The 24,987-nt window shown below is 46.6% G+C and overlaps 1 protein-coding gene across 2 annotated transcripts in view; it reads right to left on the minus strand.

Moving 5' to 3' along the window:
* The window catches only part of LOC147124956 (TLR adapter interacting with SLC15A4 on the lysosome-like), a 74,679-nt gene extending 50,307 nt beyond the window's left edge, over positions 1-24,372 (minus strand). The window contains exons 1-2 of one of the 2 annotated variants that reach the window (XM_085995254.1): positions 24,257-24,372; positions 20,300-20,484 (exon numbers count right to left, since the gene is read on the minus strand). The gene's annotated coding sequence lies outside the window, so the exon portion shown is untranslated. The remainder of the gene's footprint in view (positions 1-20,299; positions 20,485-24,256) is intronic. The other variant, XM_085995269.1, reaches the window with a different exon arrangement.
* Between the last annotated feature and the right edge of the window lie 615 nt (positions 24,373-24,987).

Raw genomic sequence — 24,987 nt, forward strand, 5'->3', positions numbered from 1 at the left:
GGACAACAGATGCAGAGGCTCATAGACCTCCTGTCTAGGAGGGATGTCAACCTAGACTTGGCCCCACATGGCCCCACTGCTATGCAGCAAGGTGCTCTCTAGTTCCTTGCTAGCAAGGAAGTGCGGGTGGCCCATGAGAGGGATGATGGTGAGAGGGGACATGGAAGTGGGGGCTCCTCTCAAAGCGTTCACTCTTCTCCCCCATTGCCTCCACTCAGTCAGAGCCCCAGATGCCTCCTGGGATCGCGATGGCCGAGTCTGCCCTTGCACAGTCGCAGGAGGAGCAGACTTTGGTGGGGCCACCACAGGCTCCAAAACCCAGAGGACATCCGCCAAAAGTGTCTATGCAGTCACAGAAATGAGCAGGCTGCCTCTACCTCTGCTGAAGCCACAGGTGTTGCAGCTCACAGAAGCACGTGTAAACGAAAAATGACACAGAAGTGCATGCACAAGGGTAAGCACATGGGTGTTTAAAGTGTTTTTGTTAAGGTTCCATTATTGTTATGTCGCTTATAAAACTATTTATTTTCACCACTTTCCAGTCATGCCCATTTTTGTCTGCTACTTTGGAAGTGGCTTTGTGAGTTGCAGTGAATGGTGAGACATCCTGGTCCGATTCTGAGGACCAAGGTGAGGCAGTATAAATGGCACCCATGCTGATGTAATAGATGGCAGGTCAAGTAGAGATCAGAGGAGCAATCTGTCAATGGTGTGATAGTAGCAATGAGGTGAGAGTGGCTTCTGAAGTTGCAGAAAATACTTACAAACTGTAGACACCTAAATCTGTGCTCAAAATGCACTCAGCAAGAGTTTTTCCCTTAGGCAAGTAAGCAGGTGTCATGTGGCAATATTTATTGTGCTTTGCCTGTTCTTCAGTAATTACCTCGATCAATGGCCACTGAGCTTCCACCAGATGTGGTTCCCGAGCTGCATGATTCCCCTGATCATGCAGTTAAATTCAAAAGGTCTGGTTAAAAACACTGTTAATGGTCTGACAAGTTTTTCATTTTTTTTTATTCGTTCCTGGGATCTGGGCGTCGCTGGCAAGGCCAGCATTTATTGCCCATCCCTAATTGCCCTTGAGAAGGTAGTGGTGAGCTGCATTCTTGAACCACTGCAGTCTGTGTGGTGAAGGTACTCCCACAGTACTGTTAGGGAGGGAGTTTCAAGATTTTGACCCAGCGACGATGAAGGAACAGAGATATACTTCCAAGTCAGGATGGTGCATGACTTGGAGGGGAACTTGGAGGTGATGGTGTTCCCATGCGCCTGCTGCCCTTGTCCTTCTAGGTGCTAGAGGTTGTGGGTATGGGAGGTGCTATCAAAGAAGCCTTGGACGAGGGTGCATTTTGTAGATGGTACACTCTGCAGACACGGTATGCCGGTGATGGGTGGTGGATGGGGTGTCAATCAAGCGGGCTGCTTTGCCCTGGATGGTGTCGAGCTTCTTGACTGTTGTTGGAGCTGTACTCATCCAGGCAAGTGGAGAGTATTCCATCACACTTACTTGTGCCTTGTAGATGGTGGAAAGGCTTTGGGGAGTCAGGAGGTGAGACACTCGCCGCAGAATACCTAGCCTCTGACCTGCTCATTGCCACAGTATTTATGTGGCTGGTCCAGTTAAGTTTCTGGCCAATGGTGACCCCCAGGATGTTGATGGTGGGGGATTCGGCGATGGTAATGCCGTTGAATGTCAAGGGGCGATGGTTAGACCCTCGTTTGTTGGAGATAGCAATTGCCTGGCACTTGTGTGGCGCAAATGTTACCTGCCACTTATCAGACCAAGCCTGAATGTCTTGCTGCATGCGGGCATGGACTGCTTCATTATCTGAGGAATTGCGCTAAATTAGATCACCCACCTCTGCCGTCTGGTTCCATGCTGCGCTGGCAAACGCGCCTGAGTTAAAGGCGTGAGGAGGCGGGATGACGGCGGTGTCCCGACACGCTCCCATTTATTGCGAATGTTACTCGCGGCCCATCTCCAATTCCGCAAGCACAGCAGCATGAAAATTCCGGCCGTTGAATTTATAGTAAAGAAGGAGGCCATTCGGTCCATTGTGCCTGTTGCGGCTCTCTGAAAGAGCTATTGATTTATTCCCATTGCCCTGGACTTTGCCTGTGCCCTATTTAATTTTTTCTTTTGCGAATATTTACCAACTTCTCTTTTAAAAGCTGTTTGAATACCCCTACTCATAGCCTCTTTAGAATTTAAAATGATGTGGATCCTGGTCAGATTTTAAATGGCTGGAGGAGGTACAGCAAAAGAGGTAAGAAACCAGTTTAAACTGAAAATAATTTTTTTTTAAATAAAGGTCAAAGTAAATTATTTAAGTTATTAATAATGTAAAATAAAATTTGTAGTAGTAAAGAAGTAGGAGAGAAGAGAGAATGGGGGAAAAAGCTCAGACAAACATCTCCAAATCAAATCTTTTCAAACATTTTTCATTAACTGTACAAGGTTTCTCTTACTGAAGAAAGACACTGCTCAAAATATTAGTTGTCTTTCTCTTCACAGAAGTTGCCAGGCTTGCTGTGTGTTCCAACCTTTATTTCAGTTTCTTTCCAACATTTGCCAGTTTTTTTTTTTTTTTTGCATTCTATTTGTATTGTTTAATTTAATGTCACTTCTCTATTCCGGGAACGTAGCCTTGAAGAAGTTTTGTTTCTCGATTCTTTGTGATTTCCATTTGTCTTTTTCACCCTGTTCAGCATTATTGTTATTCCTTTCCCTTTTTGTTTTTGGCTGTGTATTTGTTAGGACTCACTTTTACAGCCACTTCTCAGCACTTGCCTCCAGCTTTGACTCATCCCACATGGACTCCTCCTAAAGGACCATCTTTGGATCCACCCTTGATATTCAAATCTCCCCTAATCACTGCTTCCTTGTTTTTATATTCGATGCCCCTACTTACAAAACCAAGTATTCCATACGCTTTCTTAACTGGCTTATCAACGTGCCCTGCCACCTTCAAAATTTGTGAATATGCACCCCCAGGTCCCTCTGCTCTTGCACCCCTCTCAAAATAGCACCATTTAGATTATACTGCCTCTCCATGTTGTTCCTCCCCAAGTGCTTCACTTCAAATTTATCTGCATTAAATTACATCTGCTATCTGTTGCCCCTTTCACCAGCCTAGCTACGTCCTCATGAAGTCTGCTACTATCCTCCTCACTATTTACTACATTGCCAAGTGCAAACTACAAAAATGTACTCCCTATACCCAAGTCCAGGTCATATATAACAAGAAAAGCAATGATCCTAATACCGACCCCTGGGGACTCTACTGCATATGTCTGTCCAATCAGAAAAACATCCGTTCACACTACTTTCTGCCTCCATCCCTTAGCCAATTACGTACCCAAGTTACCACTGCCACTTTAATACCATGTGCTTCTATTTTTTGAGTAAGTCTGTTATGAGGTACTTTATCATATGCCTTTTGAAAGTTTATATATACATCTACTGCACTGCCTTCATCAATCCTCTCTGTTACTTCATCAAAAAATGTCCTTGACAATGGTCTCTAGTAGTTTTCCCACCACTGACATGAGACTGTTTGGCCTGTAGTTACCAGGTTTATCCCTCCCCCTGTTTTTGATCATTTGCAATCCTCCAGTCCTCTGGCACCACTCCCATATCCAACGAGGACTGAAAGATTGTGGTCAGAGCTTATGCTATTTCATCCCCTTACTTCCCTCAGCAACCCAGGATGTATCCCATCTGGAGTAGGTGACTTGTTAACTTTGAATGATGACAACCTGTTTAGCACCTCCTGTCTATCTAGTTTTATCCTATTCAATATCTCTACTTCTCCCTCCTCTACTGCAACATTAACCTCCTCCTCTCCTTTAGTGAAGACCGGTGTAAAGCACTCATTCACTACCTCAGTCAGGCCCTCTGCCTCTACAAGATTAACCTCCTCCTCTCCTTTAGTGAAGACCGGTGTAAAGCACTCATTCACTACCTCAGTCAGGCCCTCTGCCTCTACAAGATTTCCTTTTTTTGTCCCTAATCAGCCCCACCATTCCTTTAACTATCCTTTTGCTTTTTATATGCTTATAAAGGATTTTTGGGTTCCCATTTTATGTTACCTGCTAATCTTTTCTCATACTCTTTCTTTCCCCTTCTTGTATCCATTTCAATTTCCCCTGCACTCTCTGTATTCTGCCTGGTTTTCTATTGTATTCTGTACCTGACATTTGTCATAAACCTCCTTTTTCTGTTTTATTTCAACCTCTATTTCCTTTGTCGCTCTAGCTTTGGATGCCCTATCTTTCCTCCTTATGGGAATATGCTTGGTTTGTACCCGAACTATCTCCGCCTTGAAAGCCTACCATTGCTCATTTACTGTTTTCTTGGCCAGTCTTTGTTTCCAGTCCATCCCTTCTCAATTCAATGAAATTGGCTCTCTTCCAGTTGGGTATTTTCACCTTTGATTTTTCTTTGTCCCTTTCCGTATCTACATTAAACCTACTTATATTGTGATCACTATTACCCAGATGTTATCTCACTGAAACACACTCCACTTGGCTTACTTCATTCCCTAGAATTAGATCTAGCACTGCTTCATTCCTCGTTGGGCTAGAAACATATGTACTAAGAAAGTTCTCCTGTATACATTTTAGAAATTCTTCACCCTCCTTGCCCTTTACTATTTTTCTCCCAGTCTATATTCGGGTAATTGAAGTCCCCCACTCCTACTGCTCTATTAATTTTACATTTCTCTGAAATTTGCCTAAAGATTTTCTCCTCTAGCTCCTTCTCACTCTTTAGGGCTCTATAGTAAACACCCAGCAATGTAACAGCTGTTTTTCTGTTCCTTAACGCTAATCAAATAGATTCAGTCTTTGAACCCTCTAATATATTGTTCCTCTGTAGAACTGTAATATTATTCTTGACCAATACTGCCACCCCCCTGCTGTCTTTTTTCCTTCCATGTCCCTCCTGAATACATTGTAGCCAGGAATGTTTAGTTCCCATTCCTGCCCATGTTTAAGCCAGGTTTCCATGATAGCCACTATATTATAAGCCCATGTAGCAACTTGTGCCTGCAGCTCATCAACCTTATTTGTAACACTCCTCACATTACCACACAGGCATTCAAACGCCATGCTAGTCGGCTTTGCTTTTATCCTCCATTTAATTCCTGCTCTTTTTACACTTTTTTATTCTGTTGCTGTTTGTCCCTCCCAGTATTCGATACACTTTGTCTCTCCTCTCTGCTGTTACGTCTTAGTTCTCTTCCCTGTGCCAAATTAGTTTAAACTCTCACCGACAGCACTGCCATGATAATATCGGCCATCTTAAAAAGAAAGTCTTGCATTTATATAACAACTTTCATGACCCCAAAGCTTTAAGAAGTGTAGTCACTGTTGTAATGTGGAAACATGGCTGCCAATTTGTGCACAGCAAGGTGCCACAAACAGCAATGAAATAACTGACCAGATAATCTGTTTTAGGTGTTGGTTGAGGACACCAGGGCGAACTCCCCTGGTTTTCTTCAAATACTGCTGTTGAACCATTTGCGTCCACCTAAGAGGGCAGCCTCTGTTTAACGCCTTATCCGAAAGATGGCACCTCTGAAGTGCCAGCCCTCGATTGTTTGCTCATGTCTCTGGTGGGACTTGAACCTTCTAATTCAGAGGCAAGAGTACTACCACTGAGCCAAGGCTGAAACCTTAATTTCATAATTTCTACCACTGACACCTTAGTCTCTGCACTCCCTTTTGTCACTCTAATCTAACTCCCTCCGAACTTGCAGTACTTTGTTCTCTCAGTTCAAACCACAACATCATCAAGTCTACTGACAAAGAAATTTTATATGACACAAAGACCTCTAACTGTTTGCGGCTGAAAGCAGTTCCCTCTGCACCATGACTCCACTACCAAACATAAAAACATTGGGCTAGAAATTCATCTCCTCACTGACACTCCGTAGCGCCATTAAATGGCGGCCGCCGCTCTTTCACCAGCTGGTGGTGGGTCCCACGGTGGCCACCATATTGCTCTACCTCTTTCCGTTGCCGGTAACTGGCAGCACCCTGGAAAAAAAATGGTGGCGTGGTGATGTCAATCGTCATGCAACGCCGACTTAACGTCACCAACGCAAACTTCGACCCTAGCGCTGCAAGCAGGCTGACAGTGGCGATGTCAGCACCTCTTAAAGGGACACACACATCATTCAGGTAAGTTTCAATTCAAGGGTTTGGGCTGTGTATTTTTCAAGTGGTGACTTGCTGCAATAGATGTAAAAAGTTTTTTAAGTGTGTAGGGAGTGCTGCTGGGTGCTTGCAAGGGCTCGGATGGTAAATGAAGGCCTTTGAGAAGGCAGAGCATGCTGCGAATACTCAGCAGGTCACGCAACATCCGTGGAGAGAGAAACAGAGTTCACGTCTCAGGTCGACATGCTGCCTGACCAACTGAATATTTCCAGCATTTTATGCTGTCATTTCACACAGAATTCGCTTGCAGAGGGAAGAGGAAGATGCAGAAGAGGAGGAAGCCAAAGAGGAGGAATCAGATGGAAGGATGCATCCCATACAGGCCCTTTGATCCTATTGAATGGCGGAGCAGGCCCGAGGGGCCGTATGGCCTACTGCTGCTCTTACTTCTTATGTGGCTGGGATATCTGGGATGGAATCATCTGCCTGCAGTCCCACTGGCTGGGCAGGCTGCCTTTTCTTGTTGACCCACTGGCTGGGCAGGTTGCATTTCTTGGGTGTGTGAAATGAGGAAGGCATAAGTGTGGATTTGTGCTGACGGGAGGGTGGGTAAGCAAGAGGTGCATGCCAGAAGGAGGATAACGTATGAAGATACCAGCATCTTGTATCCTTTCAGCCCCGCCGCTGGCCAAGGGCTCAACCATGCCCTTGCCAAGAATGGCCAGCACCGTCTCCTCCAAGGGGGTGAGGTGAGGCTAGGAATGGGAGATGTGCCTCGTCATTGGTGCAGATTGTTGGTAGGTGAATGATTGGGGGTCGTGCACTGATCAGTTTGTGAGGCTAGTGGTGCAGCTGGTAGGAGACAGCTTTTGAAGATGCATTCACTGACCTTGATCAGTGGTCTGAGGTCGTGAAGCTTCTTTAGGCACTGGAGACAGGTGGTGGGGGCGACACATCGTTCTTTCTGGAGGACCTCCTGGCCCCTGTGGGTCGAGGGCCGCTCTTACAGTGTTGACCCCCTGCATAAAGCTGGAGTGCTGCGTGTGAGACCCTCAGTGCCCCTTCCTTGGCTTTCTGAGCCATTTGTGTTAGTGCTGAGGCAGTGTTCCCATTTGTTGAGGTTAGGAAGGTAATTCAGCTTTAATAGCTGAATATTCATATTTGGAACTTGAATCTTTTTTAAAAGACAGAAAGGGCTGAAAAATGTATTGTTTTACTGCATTTTATTTTGTATTGCTTCAGCGTGTGTGGCCCCTTTAATTCTCAGACCTCTTCATTACTCACAATTCCTTACGGGCTCCACAGCTTCACTCACAGAGGCTGTGGGAAGCTGCAACGCTGGACCTGGACAGAAATTTCATCCCAGATCCCACCAGCAACGCCACCAAGACGGCATTGCATGGACAGTGAGCACTGCGCCACCTATCTCCATGCCCCCCAGACCAATTTCACTTGCTTAGCATTGCGGCCATTTCCAGCAGCCGTTAACTGCAGTTGTCGGCAACTTTGCTGGCAAACACGAATTTTCCCTCCAAGATTTTTCAGGTTATTACCAATCTCACCTCCGCTGGAGAACACCGCCAATAAAATAGGGGAGGGAAGAATTTCAGATCAGTCACTGGCAATCTCAAGGCCAGGGTTTTCTTCATGACCCACAGAAATTACTAACACTTTACTTCCTGCGGCACATGGGAATGCGGATGCTATCTCCCGAATGTCATGCCTTATGACAGAAAGCACTCGAGCCCCTGACTCTTTGCTGGCAGGGGGATATGTATCAGAGTGAGAGAGGGACAACATGTGAACTATAGGCTTTTGAGAGCTCTGTATCTGCTATAGGGATACAGCTTTAAGAAATTGGATAAATGTCAGAAGGACTAAGGCAAGAAATCTTTAATGGCAATTAAGGTCAATCAGGAATGACTCCCAGCCTGTGGACAACACCAAATTGGGGGGTGAAGTTCATAGAATCATAGGATCATAGAATGGTTACAGCACAGAAGGAGGTCATTCGGCCCATCAAGCCCGTGCCGGCTCTCTGCTATAGAACTTCAGCTAGTCCCAATCCCCCGCCCTTTCCCCGTAGCTCTACAAATTTTTTGCCCTCAGGTATTTATCCAATTCCCTTTTGAAAGCCACAATTGAATCTGCCTCCACCACCCTTTCAGGCAGTGCATTCCAGATCCTAACCACTCGCTGCGTAAAAAAGTTTTTCCTCATGTCGCCTTTGGTTCTTCTGCCAATCACCTTAAATCTGTGTCCTCTGGTTCTCGACCCTTCCGCCAATGGGAACAGTTTCTCTCTATCTGCTCTCTCTAGACCGCTCAGGATTTTGAACACCTCTATCAAATCTCCTCTCAACGTTCTCTGCTCTAAGGAGAACAACCCCAGCTTCTCCAGTCTATCCACATAACTGAAGTCCCTCATCCCTGGAACCATTCCTGTAAATCTTTTCTGCACCCTCTCCAAGGCCCTCACACCCTTCCTAAAGTGCAGTGCCCAGGATTGGACACAATACTCCAGTTGAGGCCGAACCAGTGTTTTATAAAAGTTCATCATAACTTCCTTGCTTTTGTACTCTTTGGCCTCGATTTTAACTCAGCTGTGGGCTATTGGCGTGTTCCCCGAATTTCGTGTTTCCCACACGAATCTAAATGGATGCGGGAGATTGATGCAATTTTAACTCAATTGGCCAATTGATTTCCAACGTGTGGGGAGCCTTTGCACATGGGTTTTTCATGACTGAAAGTCCCCTCCGATGACGTCATCATTGCTGCTGCATTTAGGGTCCACAGCAAGCCTTGCTTCTTCTGCAGACTGCCAAGCTTTCTCCATTTGATGGCACAAGAACCTGCAGGAACAATGGCCAGCAGGAGGCCAAGAGCAGCTCCTAAGTTTGACGAGGCAGCACTACAGGCATTGGTGGATGGGGCTAGGGCCCACAGGGAGGTCCTGTTCCCTTCATCAGGGAGGAAGAGGCCCCCCAGTCAGACCAAGGCTGTGTGGATACAGGTGGCTGGGGAGGTCAACTCCTTGGGGGTCACACGGCGCACCTGGATGCAGTGCAGGAAAAGATTCCATGACCTTCAACGCACTGGAAAAGTAAGTATGAAGTTCCCATCACCCTCAATCTGATCCCCATTGCCTTTCCTCACCAGCACTCAGCTTTAGCAATCTGTTCCTCCACATCCCACTTGACACTCACATCCATGCACCCTTAGCCATTCCCTCTCTCTCTATGCTCACATTCACCTAACTATTCGACCATGCAGCCCTCACACTCCCTATCACTCTGATGCTTTGAACACAACTGACAACACACAGGGAGGGCCCTTGGTCTTGCAACCTCACTCCATCTTTGTCTCCTTCTAAGTATCTATGCTATGCAATCTCTACACTCACTCCTTCATTCTCACACAGCCTCCACTTGTCTCCCTCATTGCAGGAAAAGAGAGCTCACAATCAAAGGGAAAGAGCGAGGACAGGAGGAGGCCCACCATCATTAGCCCAGCTCAACACCTGGGAGGAAGCCATCCTGGAAATTGTCAGGGTTGAAAAAGATGCGCACATTGGGGACGGACAGACGGGTGCATCACAGCAAGCTGGTGACAGAATAGTTTTCCATCTCTCTCATTGACATTGCATGAGTCGCTAATAATGATTCTGAAGCTGTAACAGATGGACTTATGATCATCTGCAATATGCAATGTGCATGTAACCTTGAGCTCACATCTCTAACTCTTTCCTTTACTCCCCCACAGGACCATCAAGAGCCCCCGTCCCCACTGTCCAGGAGGAAGAGCCTGAGCTTCCAGACGCCTCAGAGGAATCTGCAACCTCTGAGGGCGCAGCATCAGCAGAAATAAGCGCACCCAGCACCAGCGCAGACACTCACACCTCGGTGGGACCTTCGGGACATAGAGTAGAGTTGTCACCTGGTGTATCACAGCTCACAAGTGAGCATCAGCAGACTGTGGAGACAGGGACAGCAGTGGAGAGTCCTCATCAGAGGGCGCAGGACTCTGCCAGCTCGGCTCAGCTGCATGTCGACCCTCTGCCTCTAGGTCCATCCATAAGATCAGAGGTGATGGAACTCCATGCAAGGATGCAGGAGTCTCTGGCAAGTCTTGTCTCTAGGGTCGCTGCGAGTGTGGAGCGAATGGAGGAGTCCATAGCGAACATGAGCCGAGCCTTTGTGGAGTTATTGGCGCATGAACGCATCAACACGGAAAGAATGACTACCTACGTGGAAATGATTGCTGCCTCCATGGTAAGGCTGGCTACGGTAGAGGAGAGGAGGGCTACGGCCCTGGAGGAGTTTAGGCGCCAGGGTATGGAAAACATGGTGAGTGTTCAGAATAGAATGACATCTCTTGAGGAGCGATGGGCATCTATTGAACATAGAAACCAAACCTTCATGGAAGTCCTTCTGAGTAGGACTGCCATTGCAGATACGGGTCCCCATGGCCCCCCTGATGTGCAGCAAGGTGCTCTCCAGCCACTTGCAGGCACAGAGGGGGAGCTGACCCATGAGAGGGAGGTTGTTGGCAGACCTCAAGGAAGTGGGGGTTCCTCTCCAGGCACTCACACTTCCATGCCACTGCAGAGCCCTCGGTCAGAGCCCTCGGTCAGAGCCCCACACCCAAGTGAAATAGACGTCTCAACCCCTGCACAGCTGCAGGAGCAGCAGACTGTTGACGAGCCCCCACAGGCTCGCCACCCCAGAGGACGCCCGCCAAAGGTGTCGAGACAGGAGCAGCAGGAAAGTGAGCAAGGGGCCTCCACATCTGCTGAAGCAACAGGGGAACCACGACGTAGGAGCACGCGTAAGAGGAAAATAAAGCACAAGTAGTCACAAGGGTAGTCACTTGGGTGAAATTTTATGTATTGTTAAAAAAAGCCATCAGATGATTTCTGTCAATAAAAAGTCTGATGGCTACTGCTGTATTTGTGGCGTGTGTCATTTCGCGAATGGGACTTTCACATTGAGGGCTTAGGATTACTTGCAATTGTCAGTATGCTGGACAAATAGCTAGGAATCCGCAGTGTCTTGGCCATTGTCGATGCTCAGGTAAGAAACTGCGAGGCAAAAGTGCTTGATTGGCTAGGCTAAGCAAATATGGCCAGGATGAGTGCGTTCCTTGCATCCCGGGCAGCAATGTTCTGGCGTAATGCTGCCACTGGTTGTTGGTCCTCTGCAGGATAGTCGTTTTCGCCCTCCTCCTCCTCATCATCAACTGAGGAGGGTATGTGAGGAGCCACTTGGTCCTCAGGAATCTGCAAGCCACGATGCTGTGCCATGTTGTGAAGTGCACAGCAAACCACGACGATTCTGGAGACCCTGGCTGCTGAATACTGTAGGGCTCCACCTGATCTATCCAGGCATCTGAAGCGCATCTTCAGCAAACCGATGGTTTGCTCGATAATGGATCTGGTGGAAATGTGGCCGGAGTTGTAGCGCTCCCCAGCTTCGTTGGCTGGCCTCCTCAATGGCGTCATTAGCCAAGTCCTCAGGGGATAGCTCTCGTCTCCAAGTAGCCATCCGTGAAGTTGGTCTGGCGGCCTGAATAGCGGAGGCACACTAGACTGGCGCAGTATGAAAGAGTCATGGCAACTGCCAGGGTACATGGCACAAACATGCAAAATCTCCTTCTTGTGGTCACACACCAGCTGAACATTAAGGGAGTGGAAGCCCTTGCGGTTGACAAAAACACCTGGATTGCGATGGGGTGCCCTAAGGGCCACATGTGTGCAGTCAACAATGCCCTATACCCTTAGAAAATCTGCCAGATGAGCTAATCCAACCGTTCGCGTCGTCACACTTGCGCGATCCTTGGTGAAATGGATGTGATTGTGCGCAAGGGCAAAGAGGGCATCAGTTACCTGCGTGATGCAAGTGTGTGCGGCCGCCTGGAAAATGCCGCTGATGTCTGCTGATGATCCCTGGAATGAGCCTGAGGCAAAAAAGTTGAGTGCGGTGGTGACTTTGATGGCCACTGGTAAGGAGTGTCCACCTGGTCCTCTGGGCAGCAGGTCTTGTTGTAGCATTGCGCAGATGTCAGTCACTACCTCTCGCGAAAGTCGGAGCCGCCTTTGACACTGCTGCTCAGTCATGTTGAGGTAGCTGACCCTGTGTCTGTAGACCCTGTTTGCGGGGTATCTCCTGCGCCGACGGGCTTCCAGGCGCTGGCCCCTTCTGGCCTGTGCTGCCTCAGGTGGGTGAGCAGCAGCCTGTCGCTCCTGCTGCTGCTGCTGGTGCTGCTGTTGTTCCTGGTTCTGCTGCTGCTGCGCCTGGTCCTCGAGCTCCTCTAATGCCCAGAAGGGAAGGAAAAAAAATGGCTCCCATGCTTCTGGCATATGCCTCCATTGAGGAAGTGCTGAGTGAAGGTGGCGAGAGGGGTTTCCCAGGAGTTCACACTGGAGATGTGTGTGAGGCTCCAACCTTCCACAGGTGTGGTTAAGCCTGGTAAACGTTGCCCCAGGCCTGAGGCAAAAAATCCCGCCACCTGCAAATGATGGCTGATCAAATCTCCTCTTTAATGGTTGACGTGCAGCTGAGAGTCAGCAAGCCAATAGTGCTCCCGCCAGGTTTCACAGTCGTGATTCCCACCAGGCGTGTTTTACATGGGACAAGGGTTAAAAGTGCAAGGAACTGTTAAAATGACATTATAGAGGCCATTTAGTGGTGATTAAGGGCCTTAAAGACCAGTCCCAATGTTGGATGTGGGACGGATTCGGGACCATCAGACACGCCTGAGTAAAAATGGCTCGGAGTCAGGAACCAGGCGGGGGGGGCCCACCCGTCAGTTTTTGCGATTTTAACCCCCCGCACGCCTCCAAGCCCGCCTCCACGGCTCAGTTAAAATCGAGGCCTTTGCCTCTATTTATGAAGCCCAGGATCCCTTATACTTTTAAACCACTTTCTCAACCTGCCCTGCCACCTTCAACGATTTGTGCACATATACCCCCAGGTCTCTCTGTTCATGCACCCCCTTTAGAATTGTACCCTTTAGTATATATTGCCTCTCCTTGTTCTTCCTACCAAAGTGTATCACTTTGCACTTTTCTGCGTTAAATTTCATCTGCCACATGTCCGTCCATTCCACCAGCCTGTCTATGTCCTCTTGAAATCTATCACTATCCTCCTCACTGTTCACTATACTTCCAAGTTTTGTGTCATCGGAAAATTTTGAAATTGTGCCCTGTACACCCAAGTTTAAGTCATCATCATTAATATATATCAAGTTAATACAGAGGAGGACTGCAACAAAATACAGGAAGACATTAATGAACTTGCAGAATGGGTGTGTAATTGGCTAATTAACTTCAATATGGAGAAGTATGAGGTGGTACATTTGGTAGGAAGAGCAAGGAGGCCACATACTATAAGTAGAGAAGTTGTGTTGAACTTGTATAGAACCTTGGTTAGACCGCATTTGGAGTCCTGTGAACAGTTGTGGTCTCTATATTATAAAGAGGATATAGAGGCTCTGGAGAAGTTGCAAAAAATATTTACTACAGTGATACCAGAACTGAAATGCTATACCTATCAGGAAAGATTGAACAGGCTAGGTCTTTTTTTTCTAGAAAAGAGAAAACTGAGGGGTGACCTGATCGAGGTCTTTAAGATTATGAAAGAGTTTGATAGGGTAGAAATGAAAAGATGTTTCCACTTGAGGTTGAGACCAGAACTGGGGGCCATAAATATAAGATAGTCACTAATAAATCCAATAAGGAATTCAGGAGAAACTTCTTTACCCAGAGAGTGGTTAGAATGTGGAACTCACTACCACAAGGAGTAGTTGAGGTGACTAGCATAGATGCATTTAAGGGAAAGCTAGATACACAGATGAGGGAGAAAGGTATAGAACAATATGTTAATAGGGTTAGATGAAGATGGGTGGGAGGAGGCTAGTGTGGAGCATAAACCCCGCCATAGACGAGTAGGGCTGAATGGCCTGTTTCTGTGCTGTAAATACTATGTAATATGGCATGGAGAAGTCCCCATGGCATGTTTCTATTTAAATATACTAACTACATTCCAGTCAGGGAGAGTACCTAACATAGCCAGTAACTATACCAATCTGAAACTGCCACACTTTATAGGATATTGCAGTAAAGAACAGAGATTGTAGCAGTACAGTCCCCACCACTTACACCATCCACACTATCACTGGCAGCCACCTGTATCAGCAAGCAGTGCTGACCATTTCCCATCACCATAGGAGCCACTTACAAAGGCACCTCTTATAATGCATCCAGCATGCTGACGATTTCAGGCAGTTTAATGAGTACTTATCCTGTACTTAACTAGTTAAAAAGCTCCACTGATTTTGGGCACAGTCGGGTCTTGAAACCGTTTCAATCAGCTGTTCGCACCTGGTTAACATGCGATTACCTTATTGATTAAATTCTGGATGCAACTGCTAACAACTAGAGGCGGATGTTAAGTGGAGATTTCCTGTATTTTAATATGTTGGTTACTTACCTTTTTAGTTTTACCATCTACCGGACAAATCACATTAACACCAACGCGCAGTGAGAACTGTAATGTTCAGCTCATAACACACTTACCCTCTTCCAAGGAAGCAGTACATAAAAAAGTTCAAGTAGCGCAATGGTAAACCAAATAACAGGTGAGCTTCCCTACACCTGAGGTGTCCTCTTTAAAAAAAAAGCCATGCTTTTGCCATGAATTATACTCAATTACCCCCAAATTATATTTAGGATGATGGTTGGTGTTGCTAAAGATGATGGGATTTATGGTTTAACATTCATAATATAATGTAGGTGGATGACACATTGCTGCTGCACACAGCTCTAGCATGTGATTCACCACACTGTGAGATTCCATTCTGTTGTAATAAAAGCAGTGAATAGAAGCAATGCCCTTCCCAATGGGACAGAAGGAACATCAAGAGGTCCAGTCACCTCAATTAGCTCGTCTGTACATTTCAGTTAATAGTAATAAGCCCCTTTAACCTTAGAAATCAGGTCATGGGAGACTGAGACCGGAACAAACCTCCTTTTACCACCCTGCTGCCATACTGCCAACCATTTATTGGCCTTCTCTTTAGGTCCATCGGAGGCCAATTCGTAAGACTGTGCCAGGAATTCCTTCTGACGGGGGTGGGGGAATGGGTTTTCGACCATCCGCCATGACTTTAACAGAAGATTGGCGGAAACGCTGGAATGGATGAGAAAATATTGAAGAAGGAGGGTAGAGCGGCCAGAAGTCATGGTTGTTGTTGGAACCAATAACACAAACAGAATATTGTTTGTGGTCTTACAGAGGGAATTCAAGGAGCTAGGCACTGGAATGAAAAACAAGATCTAGAGGGTAATAATCTCCGGATCGGTTCCTCTGCCACACACTGAACAGGCTAAGGCGTAACTACGAATCGGTAATAATAACTATAATCGGAGACGTTCCTTAGGTTTGGATGGGAGGAGGATCTTAATATTCCTCGTTAGAACATTTCCAAGGAGAGATGTGAGGGCAAATGGGGTTTTGTATCTATCTATATAAAGCTTTTCTGAGAATCTGTCACTCTTCAGATGTCACCCTTCAAAGTGGCAAAGTATTTAAAAAAAGGACAGGTTGTTATTTAGGTCCCACATAAGAGATTAGTGTGTAAAATTAAGGCACATGGGATTGGGGGCAAGGTATTGACTTGGATAGAGAACTGGTTGGCAGACAGAAAGCAAAGAGTTGGAATAAACGGGTCTTTTTCTGAGTGGCAGGCAGTGACTAGTGGGGTACCGCAGGGATCGGTCCTTGGACCCCAGCTATTCACAATATATATTAATGATCTAGACAAGGGAACTAGATGTAATATCTCCAAATTTGCAGACGACACAAAGTTAGGTGGGCATGTGTGCTGTGAGGAGGATGCTGAGAAACTACAGGATGATTTGGACAGGTTGGGTGATTGGGCAGAAGCATGGCAGATGCAGTATAATGTGGATAAATGTGAGGTTATCCACTTTGGTGTCAAAAACAGGAAGGCAGATTATTATCTGAATGGCAATAGATTGGGAGAAGGGGAAGTGCCACGAGACCTGGGTGTCCTTGTGCACCAGTCGCTGAAGGTAAGCATGCAGGTGCAGCAGGTGGTTAAGAAAGCAAATGGTATGTTGGCCTTCATAGCGAGAGGGTTTGAGTACAGGAACAAGGATGTCTTGCTACAGTTGGACAGGGCCTTGGTGAGACCACATCTTGAGTATTGTGTGCAGTTTTGGTCGCCTTATCTGAGGAAGGATATTCTTGCCATGGAAGGAGTTCAGCGAAGATTCACCAGGCTGATACCTGGGATGGCAGGAATGACGTATGAGGAGAGATTGGGTCGATTGGGCTTGTACTTGCTGGAGTTTAGAAGAATGAGAGGGGATCTCATTGAAACTTATAAAATTCTGGCAGGACTGGACAGACTAGATGCAGGAAGGATGTTCCCGATGGTCGGGGAGTCCAGAACCAGGGGTCACAGTCTAAGGATAAGGGGTAGGCCTTTTAGGACAGAAATGAGGAGGAATTTCTTCACCCAGAGAGTGGTGAACCTGTGGAATTCTCTACCACAGAAGGCAGTAGAGGCCAATTTGTTAAATATATTCAAGAAGGAGTTGGAGGGGCCGAATGGGATACTCCTGCTCCTATCTTCTATGTTTCTATATGTGGGTCAATCAGATTTGCTAAGGGAGTTTGGAAAATGATCCGGAGCCAGAACATTTTACAATAATCTGGCAATCTGCAAACTTCGCTCAATCACAGGGATGAACTTGTAATTGCCCAGATGCTGTCTATAGCAAAGGGACTTTGTGACCTTAAATGATTACAAAAAGGACAAATCCAATCCGGCCAATTACCACCCTATTAGTCTACTCTCAATCATCAGCAAAGTGATGGAAGGTGTCGTCGACAGTGCTATCAAGCGCCACTTACTCACCAATAACCTGCTCACCGATGCTCAGTTTGGGTTCTGCCAGGACCACTTGGCTCCAGACCTCATTACAGCCTTGGTCCAAACATGGACAAAGGAGCTGAATTCCAGATGTGAGGTGAGAGTGACTGCCCTTGACATCAAGGCAGCATTTGACTGAGTGTTGCATCAAGGAGCCCTAGTATAATTTAAGTCAATTGGAATCGGGGGGAAACTCTCAATTGGCTGGAGTCATACCTAGCACAAAGGAAGATGGTTGTGGTGGTTGGAGGTCAATCATCACAGCCCCAGGACATCGCTGCAGGAGTTCATCAGGGCAGCATCCAAGGCCCAACCATCTTCAGCTGCTTCATCAATGCCCAACCCTCCATCATAAGGTCAAAAGTGGGGATGTTTGCTGATGACTGCACAGTGTTCAGTTCTATTCGCAACTCCTCAGATAATGAAGCAGTCCATGCCCGCATGCAGCAAGACCTGGACGACCTTCAGGCTTGGGCTGATAATTGGCAATTAACACTCGTGCCACACAAGTGCCAGGCAATGACTAACTCCAACAAGAGAGAGTCTAACCACCACCCCTTGTCGTTCAATGGCATTACCATCGCCGAATCCCCCACCATCAAATCCTGGGTATCACCATTGACCAGAAATTTAACCGGACCAGCCACATAAATACTGTGGCTACAAGAGCAGGTCAGAGGTTGGATATTCTGTGGCGAGTGTCTCACTTCCTGACTCCCCAAATCCTTTCCACCATCTACAAGGCACAAGTCAGGAGTGTGATGGAATACTCTCCACTTGCCTGGATGAGTGCAGCTCCAACAACACTCAAGAAGCTTTACACCATCCAGGACAAAGCAGCCCGCTTGATTGGTACCCCATCCACCACCTTAAACATTCACTCCCTCCATCACCGGCGTACCGTAGCTGCAGTGTGTACCATCTACAAGATGCACTGCAGCAACTCGCCAAGGCTTCTTCGACAGCACCTCCCAAACCTGCAAACTCTACCACCTAGAAGGACAAGGGCAGCAGGCGCATGGGAACACCATCACCTGCAAGTTGCCCTCCAAGTCACACACCATCCTGACTTAGAAATATATCGCTGATCCTTCATCGTCACTGGGTCAAAATTCTGGAACTCCCTCCCTAACAGCACTGTGGGAGTACCTTCACCACACGGACTGCAGCAGTTCAAGAAGGCAGCTCACCGCCATCTACACGAGGTCAATTAGGGATGGGCAATGAATGCTGGCCTGCCAGTGACGACCACATCCCAGCAACAAATTTTAAAAAACGAACAGTCCTGGTTATACACAGATTCATCATGGCAGTGGAATAATACTTGGGGCAGGATCCTCCTATTTGGTGGTGTAGTGGGACACGGCCTCTGCCAGTCCCAGTGAATCTTCCCCAACCTCGACCTGTTTCTTTGGGGTGGGCGTCCATTATAGGTGCAGGACATGCTCCTGGCACGATGTCCACCAGGAGGGAGCCCGTCAGGGTCCAGCTATGAAACGCTGGTGGTGCTGCAATGGACTTTTAAAAGGGCAGAAGAGCCCCCAATGTGGTGGTAGGCCTCAATAGAGGCTGAGGCCTACACGGCTAAGTGACTGGCGGCCTATGTGGAGGGAGGGGAGGCTCTGCTGGGCCCTATCCCTCCATTGACTAACCTCAGGCCCATTGTCACCCTTACCCGAGGCCTACTACCATCTTCTGCATGAAGGTCCTATGAAGCAGAGGTCACTGGGGAAGACAGGAGGGAAATGGGCTGGGGACCTGGTTCTCCCCGGTAGCAATGGTATGTGGTGGGCAGGGGGGACCAGCAAGAGTCCCACTTGAGGCAGGGGGAGGGAAATTAAGGTCAGGGCAGTGAGCCAATGGTAGACCCTACTGCCAGATTTTCTCTCATTCTGTGCTGCTATCCCACCACACTTCAGGCAGGATGATGGAGGAGAATCCATCCCATCGTGCGTTACATGGTACAACACCCCTGTCATTATAAAACAGAATTTCATATGACTTACCATGATCACTGCCAGTATTATAAATGTGTATTCGTTTACTCTATATGAATATTGCTATGACTAGATATTTTATGTACACACACCAGACTATCTCCCAGCTGAGATGTGTTGTGCTGCTTATAGTGTTCTCCTTAGAGCAAAGAAGGTTATGGGGAGATTTAATAGAGGTGTTCAAAATTATGAAGGGTTTTGATAGAGTAGATAGGGAGAAACTGTTTCCACTGGCAGGAAGGTCAGGAACCAGAGGACACAGAAGAAGGGTTCGACCCGAAACGTCAACTCAAATTTCTCTCCACGGATGTTGCCTGACCTGCTGAGTTTTTCCAGCATTTTCTGTTGTTATTACAGATTTACGCTAATTGTCAAAAGAACCAGGGGGAAGCAGGGGAGTGGGACTAATTGATAGCTCTTTCAAAGAGCTAGCACAGGCACGATGGGCTGAATGGCCTCTATCTGTGAACATGAGAAATTGGAGCCAGGAGTAGGCCATTCGGCCCTTCAAACCTGTCCCGCCACTCAATAAGATTATGGCTGATCGTCTACCTCAACTCCACCTTCCTGCACTATCCCCATATCCCTTGATTCCCTTAATATCCAAAAATCTATCGATCTCTGCCTTGAATATACTCAACAGCTGAGTCTAAAGCTCTCTGGGGCAGAGAAATCCAAAGATTCACAACCCTTTGAGTGAAGAAATTTCTCCTCATCTCAGTCCTAAATGGATGCCCCCTTATTCTGAGACTGTGACCCCCTAGTTCTAGACTCTCCAGTCAGGTGAAATATCCTCCCAGCATCCAACCTGTCATGCCCTGTAAGAACTGTACATGTTTCAATGAGATTAACTCTCATTCTTCTAAACTCTAGAGACTATAGGCCTAGTCTACTTAATCTCTCCTCATAGGAAAATCTCCCCATCCCAAGAATCAGTCTGGTGAACCTTCGTTGCACTCCCTCTATGTTTATATACTGTGCTGTATGACGCTGTGATAAAAGCTGCGCTTAAAAAATCATTTATTTTGTTGTATAAGTAAAGCACTAATAAGGATACATCAGAAAGTTTCCCCATCATGTTGTGTATGTGAGTCTAAACAACAAAAATAATGGGCTTGAATTTGCGGTCAGAGGCTTCCTGAGTGCGAGTGCCTCTGAACCACAAGAAAAGTGCAAACCTACCGGATGGTCCCGGAGATTCATAGATTCGTGCTCCTGGGCCTGCAGGCGTACGCGTGTGTAGAGGCCCACGTATCCCAGGGGTGCACGCGGTTCGCAAGCGCCCCTGGGATCATGTGGGCCAGGCCAACCAATCAAAAAGGGGATCCCCATTATGCTTATGGGGATTCCATTTACGTACAGAATCCCTAAAAAAACAAAATTACACAAAAATAAATCATTACATGTTCAAAATTAATTTAAAACAAAAATTTATTTTTTTGAAAAATAAATGTCAACGTTTTAAAGGGGCTAAAAATAACATAATTAATGTTATAGTTTTTTACGATTAAATAATTTTTTAAAATTATTTTAATATTGGGCCAGAAATTCGCGGCCAAAGGTGTGAGTGCGCTCGGGGTACTCACGCATCTGGCCGTTGGAAATGCCGGCGTTCAGCATGAACAGCGCATGCGGGGAACGCCAGCATTTCCAGACCTCGAGCGCGTGCGACTGCACAGGCAGCGCTTGCGCAGTGAACTTCGTAGATTTCATTCATGAAATCCGTGAGGGTAAGTCCTCAGAAGTTACACTTGAAAAAAGCAAGTGTAAAGTGGTTCATTGGCTGCGGAGGAAGAAACATTTTATCGTGGAGCTTCTGAAATGCAATATTTTTGTTTGGGAAAGGGAGGGAAGTTATTTTAAGAAATTTTAAGTAAGTTTTAAAGTTAAAATTATTTTTTTTTTTTAAAAAGGGTTTTCAGAACGGTAGGTAGGAGGAGCAATTGTGGCTGTGTGAATGGAATGTGAGAATGAGTTATGTATGTATGTCCACATATATTCCTTTACGTATATGTATGTATGTTTTATATTCCTTTACTAATGTGTATGAATGTATGTTTTAAATTATGATTTTCAAATAAGTTACTTTCTCTGAAAGTCATAACTAAATAATACATTCATACACATAAGTAAAGGAATATATACATAACACGCAAAGGAATATATACAGACATACATACTTTCAGAAGCTCCACGATAAGAAATATCTTCCTCCGCAGCCTCTGGAGCAACTGTACCCATGCTTTTTTCATGTGTAAGTTGTAAGGACTTGACCTCACTGAAAGCAGTAATGAAAGCGGCGAATTATACTGCGCACGCGCTGCCTGTGCAGTCGCACGCGTTCTGCCTCTGAACCCCTTCGTTCAGAGGACAGGAAATGCCGGTTTTCCCCAAAAGCACTGTGCATGCTGAAAACCGGCATTTCATCCGGCCAGATGCGTAAGTACCCCGACCGTACTCGCGCAGTTGGAAGGGAATTACTGGGCCAACATTTTACATGTCAATAAAATGAAAAATTTAACAATTGCACAACTTGCCCCCTCGCATCTACGACTGAGGGTCCAAGGAGGTGCATTGCGCAAGAGGTCATCATCGTACGTATCCTCACACTGTTCCCTTTGGGGAACTGTATGAAGTGGTGGAAGGATTTATGGCCGTGATTAACGCTCATTCCGTGACCGTAACCATCTTTGAACCAGCCATTAGGGTGGTTAGTCCTATGGCGGGAGGGTTTTACGGGCTCCCACAACCCATCTGAGGGGGGGGGGGCCACCAACACCCACGGACGCAAGTATCCCGCTGGATGTCCACCCAGAATTTAAAATTGGAACTCCGACTCCACTTGCCGGGACTGTCTGGAGTGGGGTTCAAAACCCTACTCCTTCTGGCCCAGCGGCGGGGATGCTTACTGCTACGCAAAAGGCCCACTCCGCACAAAAGGTGACACCCATACGTTTCCTGCGCCTTTTCCCTCCCCGTGACTGGAGCCCTATGCTGCCATTTCACGTTGCTAATTGGATTGGGCCTTTGTCATAGCGGTAGGATCCCCGCCGCTGGGCCAGATCAGGGTAGGGTTTCGAACCCCGCTCCAGACAGTCCTGGCAAGTGGAGTCGGAGCTCCAGCTCTAAATTCTGGGTTGACATCCAGTGGGATATTTGCGTCCGTGGGTGTGGGTGGCCCCCCCTCCTTGTATAGCCTGTGGGAGCCCGTAAAACCCTCCCGCCATAGGACTAACCGCCCTAATGGCTGGTTCAAAGATGGTTACGGTCACGGAATGAGCGTTAATCACGGCCATAAATCCTTCCACCACTTCATACAGTTCCCCAAAGGGAACAGTGTGAAGACACGTATGACGACGACATTGCTAAATAAATAAATGGAATTAAAAAAATTCTTTTAGGGCTTTTAAAAGTCTTTAAATTGCTTTAATTCTCTTTAAAACTACTTCAGATTACTCAAAATAATGTAAACATTTTAAAAAGTTTATAAAAGTTACCAAAATCTTCAGAAAACTTCCAAAAACCTATTTAAACTGCTGCTTTGCATGTAAAAATCCTTAGCAGCTTGACAGAAACATTGGGGGCGTGTCCAGTGAAACTGAGACCTCAAGGGGTGTGTCTCACTTACACTGCACGCTCCTGGCTTCGCGCTGGCTGCACTCCTGGGCGGCGTGACGTCATACGCTGCCCGGGATTCTTCTTTTTCATTCACCAAGTCCAGGCGTCCCTGGAGCTGATCGTCAGTAGCGCGGGGTAAGTGTAAATACGGGGCTTGCACGCGCTGCAAGCCCCGTTCTGGAATTTCTGGGCCATTTATTTAAACTCTTAGGCCCTATATCTGCTTATACAGGCATAAGAGTTTCACGGGCATTCGCTGGGCAGTAGTTGGACAAATCTCCGCTCGCGGATGACCATTTCCCGGGGACGCGGTGGATCTGTTAAGTTGAAACTTGATAGATCGCAAGTTCCGAGTTTTCGTGCATACGTGGTCGTAGGCCCTGGAAAATCCAGGCCATAATAAACATCCAATATCTATTTCTCTCTCAATACAATGGAAATTTGAGGTATGTTATGTTCAGCTGTTGGTGTGAATTAGCCGTGGTTCAGTTGGTAACAATCTCACCTCGGAGTCAGAAGGTGGTGGGATCTCAATCCCACTCCAGAGATTGGACACAAAATCTAGACTGACACTCCAGTGCAGTACTGAGGGAGCGCTGCACTGTCGGAGGTGCCGTCTTTTGGATGAGATGTTAAACTGAGGCCCCATCTGCCCTCTCGGGTGGATGTAAAAAATCCCATGGCACTATTTGAAGGCGAGCAGGGGAGTTCTCCCGGTGTCCTGGCCAATATTAATATTAATGAGGCCTGAGGCCCAATTCTGAGCCTCCCAGTTCGGGTGCATGTGGCTACATCTCTGGCTTCACACCCGAAACTGTACCCCTCTATGTACACATATAAATATTTCTGTACCCTTAGAATCATACAGCACGGAAAGAGGCCATTCAGCCCGTCGTGCCTGTTCCGGCTCTTTGAAAGAGCTATCCAATTAGCCCCACTCCCACACTCTTTCCCCATAGCAAATGTTTCCCTCTTTCCCCATAGCAAATGTTTCCCTTTCAGGTATCTATCCAATTCCCTTTTGAAAGTTATTATTGAATCTACTTCCCCCACCCTTTCAGGAAGTGCATTCCAGATCATAACAACTCGCTGCATTAAAAAAAATTCTCATCCCTCCCCTGGTTCTTTTGGTAATTGCCTTAAATCTGTGTCCCCTTGGTTACTGACCCTCCTGCCACTGGAAACAGCTTCTCCCTATCTACTCTTATCAAAACCCTTTATGATTCTGAACACCTATGAAATCTCCTCATAACCTGCTCTGCTCTAAGACTGGTATCCATGGACTGGCTCCTGCATACTTATAGACTCATAAAAAAACTGGGTCTACAAGTCTGTCACCAGGATAAAGGAGACGGATTTAGTCACCAAAATCTGGCTCATGGACAAGGTCTTCCGAAATCAGAAGCAAAACAAGGCCAATATAAAAACAGCTCTCTTAGTGCTGTTGCTTGCAGAACTCCAGCTCATTCTCCCAGCCCACAGAGAACTATAATTCAGGGGAAGAAATAAGAAATAACTCACAATTTAAGTACAAATACTGCAATCAAGAGACTCGATAGAGGAGAAACTCCATCAAGCTGCAGAGTTCGGGAGTCCAATGCAACAGCGCCACCTACTGCTTCCCACCAGGAACTGCACAAGCGTCAGAAGCAGCAGTCCAAACAGATTCAGTGACTGACATTATAAACAGACGACCGTGATTAGATGAATCTTCAATTTAGCTGGTTGAAGGAAGGCCTCCTGTTTTCAAGTTCGTCTAAAATTATAACCTGACGACAGGCAATAGTGTAAAACTCACTGAATTAATCATTCAGTCACAAGTGAAATATTGGGGCCCTATTTTTAATTCCAATCAGGAAAGAACTGATTTCCAATCTATAAATTATCTATAAAATCAAGGGGATTCAAAGAATAATTAAGAACATTTATTTCTGTGTAAAATTGTGGGTTTTGAAACTTTTCCCACTCTCCCCCCCCAAAAAAAATCTTGACACGCCTGCGGAACCCTCAATTCTGAAAGGCAATAGCGGTTTCCACTGCATGGAGCTGAAGTTACCAGCCAGAATTTGTAGTAGAGGGGCCAAAACTGATGCCAGGATCCCACCACCTATAGTGCTATTGCCAACACAGGCAAGCACTGCACAACATCCCCACCATCTAAAGTGGGCCTAAGGGTAGCTCCATATATGATGCAGATCTTACAGACTTTTCTGAAGCTTTTGTTTGCTTTCCTGCAAATTTGTCCTTTTACG

The sequence above is a fragment of the Somniosus microcephalus genome, chromosome 1 (assembly GCF_052327205.1).
Source record: "Somniosus microcephalus isolate GS21.2 chromosome 1, FLI_Smic_1.0, whole genome shotgun sequence".
Lineage (NCBI taxonomy): Eukaryota > Metazoa > Chordata > Chondrichthyes > Squaliformes > Somniosidae > Somniosus > Somniosus microcephalus.